The 8,993-nt window shown below is 38.6% G+C and overlaps 1 non-coding gene across 1 annotated transcript; it reads left to right on the forward strand.

Moving 5' to 3' along the window:
- Nucleotides 1-7,636: 7,636 nt before the first annotated feature.
- On the forward strand, nucleotides 7,637-7,708 carry trnad-guc (transfer RNA aspartic acid (anticodon GUC)). Its single transcript has one exon. It is a non-coding gene; the product is annotated as a tRNA-Asp (tRNA).
- The last annotated feature ends 1,285 nt before the right edge of the window (nucleotides 7,709-8,993 follow it).

The following is an 8,993-nucleotide window of genomic DNA, read 5'->3' on the forward strand; positions in this document are numbered from 1 at the left end:
GTGTTTATGATGGGGCACTGTTTATATAGTCTTTATGATGGGGCAATGTTTATATCGTGTTTATGATGGGGTCGCTGTTTATATAGTGTTTAAGATGGGGCACTGTTTATTTAGTGTTTATGATGGGGCCACTCGTTAAATAGTGTTTATGATGGGGGCACTGTATAAATAGTGTTTATGATGGGGCCCTGTTTATATAGTGTTTATGATGGGAGTACATTTTAAATTTTATTTATGATGGGGGCACTGTTTAAATATTGTTTATGGTGGGGTCACTGTTTAAATAGTGTTTATGATTGGGGCACTGTTTAATTAGTGTTTATGATGGGGCGCAGTTTATATTGTGTTTATCAGGGGGGCACTGTTTATATAGTGTTTATGATGGGTGTGCTGTTTATATAGTTTTTATGATGGGGGCGCTGTTTAATTAGTGTTTATGATGGGGGAACTATTTATATAGGGTTTATGATGGGGGCACTGTTTAAACAGTTTTTATGATGGGGGCACTGTTTATATAGTGTTTATGATGGGGGCGCTGTTTAAATAGTTTTTATGATGGGGGCACTTTTTATATATGTTATGATGGGGCACTGTTTATATAGTGTTTATGATGGGGGCACTGTTTATATTGTGTTTATGATGGGTGCACTGTTTATATAGTGTTTATGATGGGGGCTCTGTAAATATATTGTTTATCATGGGGCAGTGTTTAAATAGTGTTTGCGATGGGGTACTCTTTATATAGTGTTTATGATGGGGGCACTGTTTATACATTGTTTATGATGGGGGCTCTGTTTATATAGTGTTTATGATGGGGTACTGTTTATATACTGTTTATGATGCGGTACTGCTTATATAGTGTTTATGATGGGGGCTCTGTTTATCTAGCGTTTATGATGGGGCACTGTTTAAATAGTGTTTATGTTGGGGTACTGTTTATAACGTGTTTATGATGGAGCACTGTTTATATAGTGTTTATGATGGGGGCTCTGTTTATATAGGGTTTATGATGGGGCACTGTTTATATAGTGTTTGTGATGGGGGAACTGTTTATATAGTGTTTATGATGGGGCACTGTTTATATAGTGTTTATGATGGGGGAACTGTTTATATAGTGTTTATGATGGGGCACTGTTTAAATAGTGTTTATGATGGGGGAACCGTTTATATAGTGATGATAATGGGGGCACGGTTTGTATAGTGTTTATGATGTGGGCGCTTTTTATATAGTGTTTATGATGGGGAAACTGTTTATATAGTGTTTATGATGGGGCACTGTTTAAATAGTGTTTATGATTGGGGATCTGTTTATATAGTGTTTATGATGGGGGCACGGTTTAAATACTGTTAATGATTGGGGCACTGTTTAATTAGTGTTTATGATGTGGGAACTGTTTATATTCTGTTTATGAAGGGGCACTAATATATAGTGTTCATGATGGGGGCACTGTTCATATAGTGTTATGATGGGGGCACTGTTTATATAGTGTTTATGATGGGGGCGCAGTTTATATAGTGTTTATGATGGGGGCACTGTTTATATAGTGTTTATGATGGGGGCAGTGTTTATATAGTTTTTATGATGGGCGCACTGTTTAAATAGTGTTTATTATGGGAGCACTGTTTATATAATGTTTATGATGGCACTCTGTTTATATAGTGTTTATGATGGGGGCACTGTTTAAATAGGGTTGATGATGGGGGCACAGTTTATATAGTGTTTATGATGGGGGCACTGATTATATAGTGTTTATGATGGGGCAGTGTTTATATAGTGTTTATGATGGCGGCACTGTTTATATAGTGTTTATGATGGGGCACTGATTACATAGTGTTTATGATGGGGGCACTGTTTATATAGGGTTTATGAAGGGGGCACTGTTTATAAAGTGTTTATGATGGGGGCACTGTTTATATAGTGTTTATGATGGTGCACTTTTTAAACAGTGTTTATGATGGGGGCACTGTTTTTATAGTGATTATGATGGGGGCACTGTTTAAATAGGGTGTATGATGGAAGCACTGTTTTTATAGTGTTTATGATGGTGGCAGTTTTTATATAGTGTTTATGATTGTGCACTTTTTATATAGTGTTTATGATGGGGTCATTGTTTAAATAGTGTTTATGATGGGGCACTGTTTATATAGTGTTTATGATGGGGGCACTGTTTACATAATGTTTATGATGGGGGCACTGTTTAAATAGTGTTTATGATGGGGCGCTGTTTATATAGTGTTTATGATGGGGCACTGTTTATATAGTCTTTATGATGGGGCAATGTTTATATCGTGTTTATGATGGGGTCGCTGTTTATATAGTGTTTAAGATGGGGCACTGTTTATTTAGTGTTTATGATGGGGCCACTCGTTAAATAGTGTTTATGATGGGGGCACTGTATAAATAGTGTTTATGATGGGGCCCTGTTTATATAGTGTTTATGATGGGAGTACTTTTTAAATTTTATTTATGATGGGGGCACTGTTTAAATATTGTTTATGGTGGGGTCACTGTTTAAATAGTGTTTATGATGGGGGCACTGTTTATATAGTGTTTATGATGGGGGCATTGTTTATATAGTGTTTATGATGGGGGCACTGTTTAAATAGTGTTTAAGATGGGGGCAGTGTTTATATAGTGATTATGATGGGGACACTGTTTAATTAGTGTTTATGAAGGGGGCAGTGTTTATATAGTGATTATGATGGGGACACTGTTTAATTAGTGTTTATGAAGGGGGCACTGTTTATATAGTGTTTATGATGGGGACACTGATTATATAGTGCTTATGATGGGGGCATGGTTTAAATACTTTTAATGATGGGGGCTATTTTTTTATAGTGCTTATGATGGGGTACCGTTTAAATACTATTTATGATGTGGGAACTGTTTATATAGTGCTTAAGATGGGGGCACTGTTTATATAGTGTTTATGATGGGGGCACTGTTTAAATATTGTTTATGATGGGGGAACTGTTTATATAGTGTTTATGATGGGACACTGTTTAAATAGTGTTTATGATGGGGGAACTGTTTATATAGTGATTATGATGGGGGCACGGTTTAAATACTGTTAATGATTGGGGCACTGTTTAATTGGTGTTTATGATGTGGGAACTGTTTATATAGTGTTTATGATGGGCCTCTGTTTATATAGTGTTCATGATGGGGGCACTGTTTATATAGTGTTTATGATGGGGGCACTGTTTATATAGTGTTTATGATGTGGGCGCTGTTTATATAGTGTTTATGATGGGGGCACAGTTTATATAGTGTATATGATGGGGGCACTGTTTATATAGTGTTTATGATGGGGGCACTGATTATGTAGTGTATATGATGGAGCATTTTTTATATAGTGTTTAGGATGGGGGCACTGTTTATATAGTGTTTTTGATGGGGCACTGATTGTATAGTGTTTATGATGGGGGCACTGTTTATATAGTGTTTATGATGGGGCACTGTTTATATAGTGTTTATGATGGGGTCGCTGTTTATGTAGTGTTTAAGATGGGGCACTGTTTATTTAGTGTTTATGATGGGGCCACTGGTTAAATAGTGTTTATGATGGGGGCACTGTTTAAATAGTGTTTATGATGGAGGCACTGTTTATATATTGTTTATGATGGGAGCACTTTTTAAATTTTATTTATGATTGGGGCACTGTTTAAATATTGTTTATGGTGGGGTCACTGTTTAAATACTGTTTATGATTGGGGCACTGTTTAATTAGTGTTTATGATGGGGCGCAGTTTATATTGTGTTTATGAGGGGGGCACCGTTTATATAGTGTTTATGATGGGGGCACTGTTTATATTGTGTTTATCATGGGGGCACTGTTTAAATAGTGTTTAAGATGGGGGCAGTGTTTATATAGTGATTATGATGGGGACACTGTTTAAGTAGTGTTTCTGAAGGGGGCACTGTTTATATAGTGTTTATGATGGGGACAATGATTATATAGTGCTTATGATGGGGGCACGGTTTAAATACTTTTAATGATGGGGGCTCTTTTTTTATAGTGCTTATGATGGGGTACTGTTTAAATACTGTTTATGATGTGGGAACTGTTTATATAGTGCTTAAGATGGGGGCACTGTTTATATAGTGTTTATGATGGGGGCACTGTTTAAATAGTGTTTCCGATGGAGGAACTGTTTATATAGTGTTTATGATGGGGCACTGTTTAAATAGTATTTATGATGGGGGAACTGTTTATATAGTGATTATGATGGGGGCACGGTTTAAATACTGTTAATGATTGGGGCACTTTTTAATTAGTGTTTATGATGTGGGAACTTTTTATATAGTGTTTATGATGGGGCTCTGTTTATATAGTGTTCATGATGGGGGCACTTTTTATATAGTGTTTATGATGGGGGCACTGTTTATATAGTGTTTATGATGGGGGCACAGTTTATATAGTGTTTATGATGGGGGCAATGGTTATATAGTATTTATGATGGGGGCACTGTTTAAATAGTGTTTATGATGGGAGCACTGTTTATAAAATGTTTATGATGGGGGCGCTGTTTATATAGTGTTTATGAAGGTGCAGTGTTTAAATAGGGTTTATGATGGGGGCACTGTTTATATAGTGTTTATGATGGGGGAATGATTATATAGTGTTTATGATGGAGCATTTTTTATATAGTGTTTAGGATGGGGGCACTGTTTATATAGTGTTTTTGATGGGGCACTGATTTTATACTGTTTATGATGGGGGCACTGTTTATATAGTGTTTATGATGGGGCACTGTTTATATAGTGTTTATGATGTGGGCACTGTTTACATAGTATTTATGATTGTGCACTGTTTAAACAGTGTTTATGATGGGGGCAAAGTTTATATAGGGTTTATGATGGGTGCTCTCTTTATAAAGTGTTTATGATGGGGGCACTGTTTATATAGTGTTTATGATGAGGGCACTGTTTAATTAGGGTTCATGATGGGTGCACTGTTTAAATAGGGTTCATGATGGGGGTACTGTTTAAATAGTGTTTATGATGGGGAAACTGTTTATATAGTGTTTATGATGGGGCACTGTTTAAACAGTGTTTATGATTGGGGATCTGTTTATATAGTGTTTATGATGGGGGCACGGTTTAAATACTGTTAATGATTGGGGCACTGTTTAATTAGTGTTTATGATGTGGGAACTGTTTATATACTGTTTATGATGGGGCACTAATATATAGTGTTCATGATGTGGGCACTGTTCATATAGTGTTATGATGGGGGCACTGTTTATATAGTGTTTATGATGGGGGCGCAGTTTATATAGTGTTTATGATGGGGGCACTGTTTATATAGTGTTTATGATGGGGGCAGTGTTTATATAGTTTTTATGATGGGCGCACTGTTTAAATAGTGTTTATTATGGGAGCACTGTTTATATAATGTTTATGATGGCGCTCTGTTTATATAGTGTTTATGATGGGGGCACTGTTTAAATAGGGTTTATGATGGGGGCACAGTTTATATAGTATTTATGATGGGGGCACTGATTATATAGTGTTTATGATGGGGGCACTGTTCATATAGGGTTTATGATGGGGGCACTGTTTATAAAGTGTTTATGATGGGGGCACTGTTTATATAATGTTTATGATGGTGCACTTTTTAAACAGTGTTTATGATGGGGGCACTGTTTTTATAGTGATTATGATGGGGGCACTGTTTAAATAGGGTGTATGATGGAAGCACTGTTTTTATAGTGTTTATGAAGGGTGCACTATTTATATAATGTTTATGATGGGGGCACTGTTTATACAGAGTTTATGATGGGGGCACTTTTTATATAGTGTTTATGATGGGGGCACTGTTTAAATAGGGTTTATCATGGGGGCACTTTTTATATAGTGTTTATGATGGAGGCACTGTTTAAATAGTGTTTATGATTGTGGTGCTGTTTATATAGTGTTTATGATGGGGGCACTTTTTAAATAGTATTTATGATGGGGGAACTGTTTATATAGAGTTTATGATGGGGGCGCTGTTTAAACAGTGTTTATGAAGGGGGCACTGTTTATATAGGGTTTATGATGGGGGCACTGTTTATATAGTGTTTATGATGGGGGCACTGTTTATATAGTGTTTATGATGGGGGCACTGTTTAAATTGTATTTATGATGGGGGCACTGTTTATATAGTGTTTATGATGGGGGCACTGTTTATATCGCGTTTATGATGGGGGCTCTGTTTATATAGTGTTTATGATGGGGCACTGTTTAAATAGTATTTATGATGGGGCACTGTTTATATAATGTTTATGACTTGGGCACTGTTTATATAGTGTTTATGATGGGCACTGTTTATATAGTGTTTATGATGGGGCGCTGTTTATAGAGTGTTTATGATGAGGCACTGTTTATGTAGTGTTTATGATGGGGGCACTGTTTATATAGTGTTTATAATGGGGGCACTGTTTATATACTGTTTATGAAGGGGTGCTGTTTATATAGTGTTTATGATGGGGGGACTGTTTAAATAGTGTTTATGATGGGGCTCTGTTTATATAGTGTTTATGACGGTGGCACTGTTTATATAGTGTTTATGATGGGGGCACTGGGAGTCAAGATAACGAGAAATGTCCTTCCCAGAAACATGATAGGGTCCCCCTTGTCCTCACTTATCACCCCACCAGCCTCCGCATTCAAAGGATCATCCTCCGCCATTTCCGCCAACTCCAGCATGATGCCACCACCGAACACATCTTCCTTTCACCCCCCTTGACGGCATTCCGTAGGGATCGTTCCCTCCGGGACACCCTGGTCCACTCCTCCATCACCCCCTACTCCTCAACCCCCACTTATGGCACCTCCCCATGCCCACGCAGAAGATGCAACACCTGCCCCTTCACTTCCTCTCTCCTCACCGTCCAAGGGCCCAAACACTCCTTTCAAGTGAAGCAGCATTTCACTTGCATTTCCCCTAACTTAGTCTACTGCATTCGTTGCTCCCAATGCGGTCTCCTCTACATTGGAGAGACCAAACGCAAACTGGGCGACCGTTTTGCGGAACACCTGCGGTCTGTCCGCAAGAAAGACCCAAACCTCCCTGTCGCTTGCCATTTTAACACTCCACCCTGTTCTCTTGCCCACATGTCTGTCCTTGGCTTGCTGCATTGTTCCAGTGAAGCCCAACGCAAACTGGAGGAACAGCACCTCATCTTCCGACTAGGCACTTTACAGCCTTCTGGGCTGAATATTGAATTCAACAACTTTAGATCTTAAACCCCCCTCCCCCCATCCCCACCCTGTTTCTTTTCCCCCCCAACCCGCCTTTTTTTTCAATAATTTATATAGATTCTTCTTTCCCCACCTATTTCCATTATTTTTAAATCTAAAACTAAAACCTTTAGTCTTTCCACCCCACCCCCACTAGAGCTGTACTTTGAATATCCTGTCTTGCATTCTTAATTAGCACTTTTCTCAGACAAAGACCACCACCTTCAACACCTCTTTGACCCTTTTGTCTCTGACATCTTTTGATTAACTGCTCACACCACACCCTCAATGTGTCTCTTCCCCCCCACCCACCTTAAACCAATTTATATTTCTCCCTTGTTGAAACTATGCTTCAGTTCTGCTGAAGGGCCATGAGGGCTCGAAACGTTAACTGATTTCTTCTGCAGTTCCTCGTTAGTATAGTGGTTAGTATCCCCGCCTGTCACGCGGGAGACCGGGGTTCAATTCCCCGACGGGGAGTAGGCGTTATAGGAGGACGCACACGAAATTGGAAATGTCTTGAGCGTTAACTGATTTCTTCTCCGCCGATGCTGCCAGACTTGCTGAGTTTTTCCAGGTAATTCTGTTTTTATTTTGTTTCAGACAATAATATTTCCTGGATGAAAAAATGGAGGAGAGCCAGAAATAGAAATTAAGGCAAAAAACATGCAATAAGTGTAATGACAATAAAGGAGAAGACGAGGAAAAGCAAATCAGGGGTCAGAGAAGAATGAAAACAAATGGAAGGCAAAGGAAAACTTCAACATTAAATCATGAACAAATACAAGACAGGAATATTAAAATATTCTAAAGGCCAAATTGAGAAAGGGTAATTCAGAATAGGAACAGGGATAATAAGGATGCATGCAGTAAATATAAGCACGAAAGCAATGCAAGAGTTATTTTCTACCTCTCTATCTGACAGCCTGTCTCTCTTTCTCTCTCGCTCTCTCTCTCTTTCTCTCCTTGCATCACCATCTCTCTCTCTCTCTCTCTCTCTCATCCTGAGATAATTTTCTTTCACCCCAGCGTGAATGAATCTATCCACCTATCCACCCATTTGTCTGCACATGTGTTTATTTGCGAGGCGGTGGGAGTGGGTTTTTTTTTTGCCAGAATGAGGGGACACATTTTGAGAATCAGAGTGGCTATTTTGGGATAAGATGTGGAGCATTTTCTTCTCAAAAATAGTTGTGAATCCAATCCAAAGCTTCAGCGGCTGCGTATATGCAGGGCTAAAAAAATATTGGTTTTAGCTGATACCTGATAGCAAAATACAGCAAGAAATTTGTTGAAAGTAATAAATCAGTCATCATCATGTTAAGAGGCAATGGAAAGTCAAAGGCCGAATGGGCTTTTGTTCGTTTTATTTCTTATGTCAGTATGCGTGTGTTGCACTTTGTTCTTATACACGTTTTATTCATGTATTTCTGGCAGCCAGTCAGTGTAACTCAAACGTTCTCTCCCAATTGGAAATGGACTTAACTATTTGAATACGTTGTAAGCATTTGCTGCTGTTCGCGGAGCGCATTTACATAACAGGAACAAATGCCTCGGGGGAGGTGACGTCATGGCCAGCCTGAACTGGCAATGCTGGCGACTCCACTATTTACAACCTGTATTAGCGATGATCTGATGGAGATTAACGTATTCATATTTGGTGAAGAGACAAACCACGATGAGAATTGTAAACTTTAAGGAGGGCACAAATAGGCTGCAAAGAGATAGACACATATTAAATAAATAGGGATTAAGAGGCCAGTCG

This window comes from Cetorhinus maximus, unplaced genomic scaffold (assembly GCF_964194155.1).
Source record: "Cetorhinus maximus unplaced genomic scaffold, sCetMax3.hap1.1 HAP1_SCAFFOLD_297, whole genome shotgun sequence".
Lineage (NCBI taxonomy): Eukaryota > Metazoa > Chordata > Chondrichthyes > Lamniformes > Cetorhinidae > Cetorhinus > Cetorhinus maximus.